Genomic DNA, 7,612 nt, shown 5'->3' on the forward strand with positions numbered 1-7,612 from the left:
CTCTTCATTCCTCATTTATCTCATCACATCTCTTGGCTCCCTTCAAAAGATCTGGGGGCACCCCAAGGTGTCCTAACACTCTGATTGAGAATCACTGCCTCAGACCCTGTCACTCTTCCTTAGGAAGTGGGGTGCTGTAATCCAATAACTGAGTTTATGAGTCATTTCTATACAATCAGAGCTCTACTTAGGCTATGAGTTCTCTGGGCTTCTAGCTGAACCCTTTCAGGGACGTGTTGGGAAAGCAGTAAATAGGTATTTCTTAACCAGGGTGACTGCTCTTAAAGTCCTCAGGGGTTAGAGATCTTTGGCAATAACAAAAGTCCACTTTTCCATAGTCAGATCTCCCCACTTCCTATGAGCCTAAGGTTAATAATTCCAGGCTGGGTACTGCCCTTTCTTCTGCCCTTTCACTTGCAAGTGCTTCTTGTCTTTGGTAATGTTTGCCCCTGCAAAGAGCAGAGGCCTGCTTTTAACTAGCTTTTCTCTATGCTGGGTTCTCAGACTGCAAGGTTCAAGCCCCTATCTATGCTTTCTCACCTGTGAGCCCCAGGGCAAAATTAACATATGGTATGGTAGGGGACCAAGCAGCTGGAAATCATTCAATGCTGATAGCCCCTCAAGGCTCGGGGTGATAGGACTTCAAAGAGGTGTCAAACACCTTTCCAGGGTGTGGCAATTGTCTGGACTGCAGTACAATACACTGCCCTTAGGCAAGTGGAGGTGTGTGAACACACAATACAAAATGGACCTCAGGATCTGATATAGGCACATTGCATTTAGCCACATCCTGTATCTTCAGTAGCAGCACATACCAGTGCAAAGTGGCATTCTTCATCATCACCCTTGCATCCTTGTCCTGCGGTAACTCAGCACAGAATCAACCTGCGGTAACTCAGCACAGAATCAAGTACATGTTAAATATACAGATACTGCAAATAAAATGTAACATTGCTCAGGAGGAGCAGAGAGGGAGTGCTGGGTGAAAAAAGGATGGAATCCCCCCACCCTCACTGCTAACCAGAAAGAACCACAATAACCCAGTGCCCTGATCCATCAAATATAACATGAGCTAATGTGATCCTCATCTGCTTTTAAAGATGGAGCATTTTTTAGCATAGGACTAGAAATCAGGGGCTCTAGATGTTATTGCCTGCTCTACTGCTGGGTCACCAAGTGCCCCCAAAACTCTAAAATTTAAATAGGACAGGACAGACCAAGGAGGGGCATGGGAAAATGGAGATCAGCAAGCGTGAAATGCCTTGTGCAGGATCATACAAGTGGTCAGTGACAGAACCAGGAATACAGCCCAGGTCTCTTATGTCTACTAGATTCTGTAGTCCTCTGTGTCTCCTTCCTCCATCCTGATATCTTAGGACAGCAAGAGGGGAAGGGACAGTCCAGTGGGAGGTTCAGCCCAGTAGGCCAGAGCAGTCTGGGTGCCAAAAGGCTAGGAGACAGGTGGCCCCATTTAGAGAAGGGGCTGGTCTAAGCTGGTGCCGCTAAGCAGACAGGACTGAGATAAGGCCACCACACCAAAAGAATGAGCTATACCTGGAATTCTTAAGGCAGCTTTCAGAGGCAGTACACTCAAGGGATATGGTTGTCATGGGTGACCTTAACTACCCTGACATCTGCTGGGAAGAGCAGTCAGCTGGATTGGACCATTCATGTCAGTTCTTAACTTGCATACAGGATCTTCATCTTATGCAGGAACTATACAGCCCCACTAGCAGAAATTCCTTACTGGACTTGGTGTTTGCTACAGGGGAGGACCTGGTAGACGATCTGCAGATACAGGGTAATCTAGGAGATAGTGGCCAGTGACCACCAACTGTTGGAATTCACTATCCATTGAAAAGTGGGAAAGATAACCAGCAGGATAGAAGAGCTAGACTTCGAAAAGCCTAACTTCAGTTTGCTCAGGAGATTAGTACGGGAGGCACTGAAGAACAAGAGCCCTGGTGAGATGGGAATCCAGTAAGAATGGTTGTTGCTCAAGGGAATGATCCTTTGGGCACAGAAGGAGACAATCTCACTCCACATAAAGGGGGGCAAAGGGGCCAAGAAACCCTCCTGGCTGAACAGGGAAATCTAGGAAAGCCTATGGATGAAAAAAGAGGTATACAGACTATGGAAGCAGGGGGTGGCCACCAAGGAGGAATATCTCTGCTTGGCTCATGCTTGCAGGGAGTCAATTAGAAAGGCCAAGGCAGCAATGGAACTCGGACTGGCAACAAATATTAAAGACAACAAAAAGTCCTTTTTCAGGTATATAGAGCACAAAAAGAAGGTGTGTGGTAACATAGGACCCTACAGGACAGGCTAGGGCAATTAGTGACAGATAGGAGGAACAAAGCTGAGCTCTTCAATTAGTTCTTTGCATCAGTATTCCTGAACACGGATATAGGCATATCTCCAAATTGGACTGTAGACAGGCATAAGAGGGTCATCAGCCCACCAATGGTTAGCACCAACCTAGTGAAGGGACACTTAGAGGTGCTTGATGTGTTCAGGTCAGCAGGCCCAGATGATCTTCATCAAAAGGTGCTGAGGGAATTAGCCAGTGTCATAGCAGAACCACTGGCAAGACTGTTTGAGCACCCGTGACACTCAGGACAGGTCCCAGAGGACTGGAAAAGGGCCAATGTGGTCCCTATTTCTCAGATGGGGAAGAGGGAGGACCTGGGCAGCTATAAATCAGTTAGTCTCGCCTCTATCCTTGGGAAAACCTTTGAAAAAAATGTTAAGGATCACATCTGCCAGGAGTCCAGCAGGAAAAATAATGCAGAAGAGCAACCAACATGGATCCTTCCTGACTAACCTTGTTTCTTTTTATGACCAGTCACAAACTGCTTAGATGTAGGAGTTGAGGTGGATGTCACATACTTGGATTTTAAAAAAGCCTTTGATATGGTGTCACATCCCATTCTTATAAAAAAAATAAGTGGCTGTAACTTAGATGATTACACAGTCAGGCGGGTGGCAAATTGGCTAATGGGACGCACCTAGGGAGTGGTGGTGGACAGGTCAGTATCGACCTGGAAAGATGTGAGCAATGGTGTTCCCCAGGGCTCGGTCCTCAGGCCAATGCTGTTCAATATCTTCATCAGTGATTTGGACGAAGGCGTGGAGAGCACACTGTCCAAATTTGCATATGACACCAAACTTTGGGGCAAGGTAGACACATTGGAGGGTAGGGAATGGATTCAGGCGGATGTGGACAGGCTGGAAAGGTGGGCAGAACAAAATAGGATGCAGTTCAACAAAGATAAGTGCAGAGTGCTGCACCTAGGAAGAGGAATCAACACACATACAGATTGGGGGATGACCTAAGCAGCACAGCAACAGAAAGGGATCTCAGAGTCATAGTTGATTCAAAGATGAATGTGAGTCAACAATGTGATGAAGTGATCAATAGAGCTAACTGCACTTTATCATGCATTAACAGGTGCATCACAAACAGGTCTAAGGAGGTGATACTTCCCCTCTATGTGGCATTTGTAAGGCTGCAGCTGGAGTACTGTGTCCAATTTTCGGCACCGCACTTCAAGAGGGATGTGGATAACCTTGAGAAGGTCCAGAGGAGGGCCACTTGTATGGTTAGGGGCCTGTAGGAAAGGTCCTATGAGGAGAGATTGAGGGATCTTGATCTCTTCAGCCTCCATAAGAGAAGGCTGAGAGGGGATCTGGTGGCTGTCTATAAATTCGTGGCAGAGCATTAAGGAATAGGAGATACTCTGTTTAGCAAGGTGCCCCTTGGAGTACCTAGAAACAGCACCCACATAGTGAAGGAGAGCAGATTCAGTTTAGACATTAAGAAGAACTTCTTTACAGTAAGGGTTACCAGAATCTGGAATGGGTTTCCAAGGGAGGTGGTGCTCTCCCCTACCCTGGAGGTGTTTAAGAGGAGACTGGACAAGCACCTGGCTGGGGTCATCTGACCCCAGCACTCTCTCCTGCCCAAGGGCAGGGGGGTGGACTCAATGATCTTCTGAGGTCCCTTCCAACCCTAAAAATCTATGAAAACTATGAAATCTATGAAGTTTGGGGATGTGGGAAAAGGGAGCTGTTGCAGGGTGCTAGGAGTGGTGGACCTGATTTGGGATGGGGAGTACAAGGGGCTGGAGAGATCTGGTCTTTAGTGAGATGTAGAAGACTGAGAGAGTTGCAGTGAGAGCCTAGGAGTGTTGCAGGTAGATGGTCCTTGGGGATGCAGAGATCACAACAAGGTGGTTTCTGGAAAGGAGAGGAAGCAGCAAGGGCAGTTAACCAGGATTTGGGACACTTCCTGGGTAAGCTTGGGTCAGTCACTTAGGGCCAGATACTTGAAGGTCTTCAGGAGCCTACCTACTCCTGTGGACTAGGACTTCAGTCTCCTGTGGTTCAGTCCCCATCTCCCAGAGTGCTGTGAAGATAAGTATGCTCCAGACTGTGTATGAGGTGCCCAGGTACTAGGATGGAGAGGTAGGCTTGCTCTGGGAAGGAAGCTGGCAAGCTTTGAGGAAGTCCAGCACAGGCCCAAGCACACCGTCACACAGGCCCACTCCCCACTTGGGGTTTCCCATGCAAAAGTCCGATGTAGGGGTGGGCAGGCAGCCTGCTACCACCAGCCTGGGCTGTCCTGCTCCAGAGCTGCTCCCTCCAGCACAACTGTGTCCTCTGCCAGGGAGCTGGGAGCTGCCGCCTCCCCCTTCCCTTCCCAAGCTGCCCAAGGACTGAGGAGGAGGAAAGCCTCAGCCTCCCTATCCCTGGGTCTCCTTCTTCCCCCTGCCTGCCTCATGCCCCAGTGGGGCAAGGTGGCAGTGCTGGCACAGTGAGGGGAAGTGTCTCTGCAGCTTCCAAGTCTTGAAACAACCTGCCCTGTGCCCTACATACTAGGAGGTCACAGCGTGGCCTCAAAGGCTAGGTCCAACTCTGTCTAGAGCAGCAACTCCCAACCTGGATGCTGTGGCACCTGGGGAGGATGCCTTGAGGTCCTTTCCAGGGTGCCACAGGCTGCCATGCAACAGTGAGCATGCTTCGGTATGCCAATGCGATTTACAGGTGAAAAGACAGGGCTGCTTTGTGCCTTTCTAGATGAACTCAATAAGATACAGAGAGGGCACCAGCTTTTGTATAATCAAGTTCACATCTTGGTGACGATGAAACCAAGTTGGGTTCATGAAAGCTTGTTTGCTTCATTTTGATGATAAAGTGAGCTTGTGTTTAGGGAAAACTTGTGTGCTGTCTCTGTATAATCTTATTTAGTTGGTCTACGATGGTGCCTATGAAACCCTGCCTTTCACTTGACTTCAGACTAGTAGGGCTAGCTTCTGCTTGTAGAGGATATGATGAAGAAGCTGTTGGTAGACAGATATTTTAATCCTGCTGCTGGCAAGTTTAGCAAATCTGCCACCAGCCCTAATAAAAAGAAACTGCCCAGAACTTTCTGTCACTGGCTCTTGGACCCCATATTCAAGGGTTTTTTGGTGCAGTCATGAACTTCAGGAAAGATGACACAGCTACAATGACTGAGAAACTAGACATCAAGATGGATAGTAAGGACAAGGAGGGCAGAACCCTGCTGACAGCTGCAGTGAGGTGCTGGCTACCTGCTAGAGAGCCTCTGCTGCAGATGATCCCTGTTCACCTCCTATACCTTGGGACAGGTCAGAAATACTGGTATACAAGGGACCCCCTAAGGATGAGGCTGCCGCGGGTATTAAGAACTGCAATCCCAAAGTCGCCCTGCTAACAGACCTTTTTTAAATGGTGCCAACTCTCTGATGAGGGCCACTTCTATGCTTTTTGCCATGTCTTCTCTGGTCCTGCCTCTACGGGCTGGAAAGTCAGAATCAGGGGACCCAACTACATACTTGGGAAGAAGGAAGATGTGTCCTTGAAGTCAATCCAAAGGACTGTTCTGATGGGTCTGGTGTTGACCAGCTCCTGGTGCAGATGGAAGGAGCAGACTAGCAGAGCTAAGCACCTCTCTCACTTCAATAGAGGAACCCAGAGGTGGCCCCCAGGAACCCACAGTGGGGGGATGCTCCTTGCAAATATGATTTTTAGTGTCAGTGCCATGGCAAGGAAGTTTGGCACCCAGGGGAAAGCCCCCAGTGCCAGCCCACCCTCATCCCGTGCACAGATAGGGCCATGCTTGCCCGGGAGTATGTGCAGCAGTGGGAGCTGCCCTCCCCCTGTCCCTGGGCCCCCCAAATGAGCCATTCGCAGCTCTGTCCTGTGCCCTGCCCCCGCTGGGCAGTGCCTGTTGGTGCCTCTTTGCTTCAGTGCCTGATGCTGTTGCCCCACTTGCCACCCCTTGTTATGGCACTGTTTAGTGTGCACCACTGTCTTTATGGTATCCAGGTTGTAGCTGTACTGATCTAGAGCTGGGGCAGGCAGTTATTGTGGGCAGAGGGCCACTTACTGAGTTTTGGTAAGCCATTGAGGGCTGCATGACAAGCAACCAGGGGTAGATAAATATTAATTTTCTAAATTTTTTAGGGGCCCTGCGAGCCGGATAGAATGGCCTGGTGGGCATCATCTGGCCTGCGGGTCGCATTTTGCCCACCCCTGATGTAGAGGCAAAAGGAATCAGAACCGGTGGTAGAGGTGCTATCTTTTGTTAGACCAACTAGATTTTTGCACATTTTTTTTTTTAAATCTTTATTTGCAAGCTGTTAGGCACAAACACCCTTCCTCAGGCATAGGAGAATAGCTTGTAATCCTCTGAAATACAAACTTTAATTTCTACCTGGGAGAAGGAAAAAGGATTGTAAGAATTCTCGGAGGTGGAAATGTCAGGTATCAAGGTAACTTGCAGACCCTTGCAGGAGGTGAGAGGCTTCATACGAGCTATGAACTGCCTGCTCCGAGGAGTTTTCCATCTCTTGACTCTCCTGTAAAGTCCGATTTTGGATTTTAAACTTCATTGCAGAACAACAAGGATGTTTTTTTACCTCTCTGCCTGCCATCTGACACCTCCAGGGAAGGAATTCTACCTGATTAACACATCAAAGAGCTACTCAGCACAGCTCACAAAGACACTCTCCCCGACCCAGAGGGACAGGCTTCCATCTTCAGCTCCCTCTGTGCAAAAATGTTTTATTTCCCACCTATGGGGGTGTAGGTTGCCTATTTCCTACCTATGGGGACTTTTTACCATCTTGTACCACCATCTACACTTTTCCCCAGAGCCTGACCAAGGGACTTTGATCCCGAAAGCTTGCAGAAAAGGACAATTTTCTTGCCACTTCCTAGTTGGTCTAATAAAAGGTATCATTTTGGAACCAAGAGTTCTAGGAGGTTTTTTTGTATGCCTGTGAAATACATGAACGTTCATTTCTACCCAGGAAAACTTCTATTTTCTCCGATGCCTCATGAAGGGTGTTTGTGCCCGAAAGCTTGCAGCGAAAGATTGATTGATTTTTTTGCAGAAGTCTCGTTGGTCGAATAAAAGCTATCCTCCCTCCCACCAGTCCTGATTGCCCGGGTGGAAATGAAAGTTCGCATTTCATGGGCTTGCAAGCCTTTCTCCTATGCCTGGGTGCTTGGGCCCGAACGCTTGCCAAGAAATACATTTACAAAAAATTAATTGCAGCTTTTTAGTGGGTCTAACACAAGCGAG

The 7,612-nt window shown here is 48.4% G+C and overlaps 1 pseudogene; it reads left to right on the top strand.

The window, feature by feature from the left end:
• The first annotated feature begins 5,027 nt into the window (after positions 1 to 5,027).
• Positions 5,028 to 7,612, top strand: part of LOC102373835 — a 5,109-nt pseudogene continuing 2,524 nt past the window's right edge.

The sequence above is a fragment of the Alligator sinensis genome, unplaced genomic scaffold (assembly GCF_000455745.1).
Source record: "Alligator sinensis unplaced genomic scaffold, ASM45574v1 scaffold344_1, whole genome shotgun sequence".
Taxonomy (NCBI): Eukaryota; Metazoa; Chordata; order Crocodylia; family Alligatoridae; genus Alligator; species Alligator sinensis.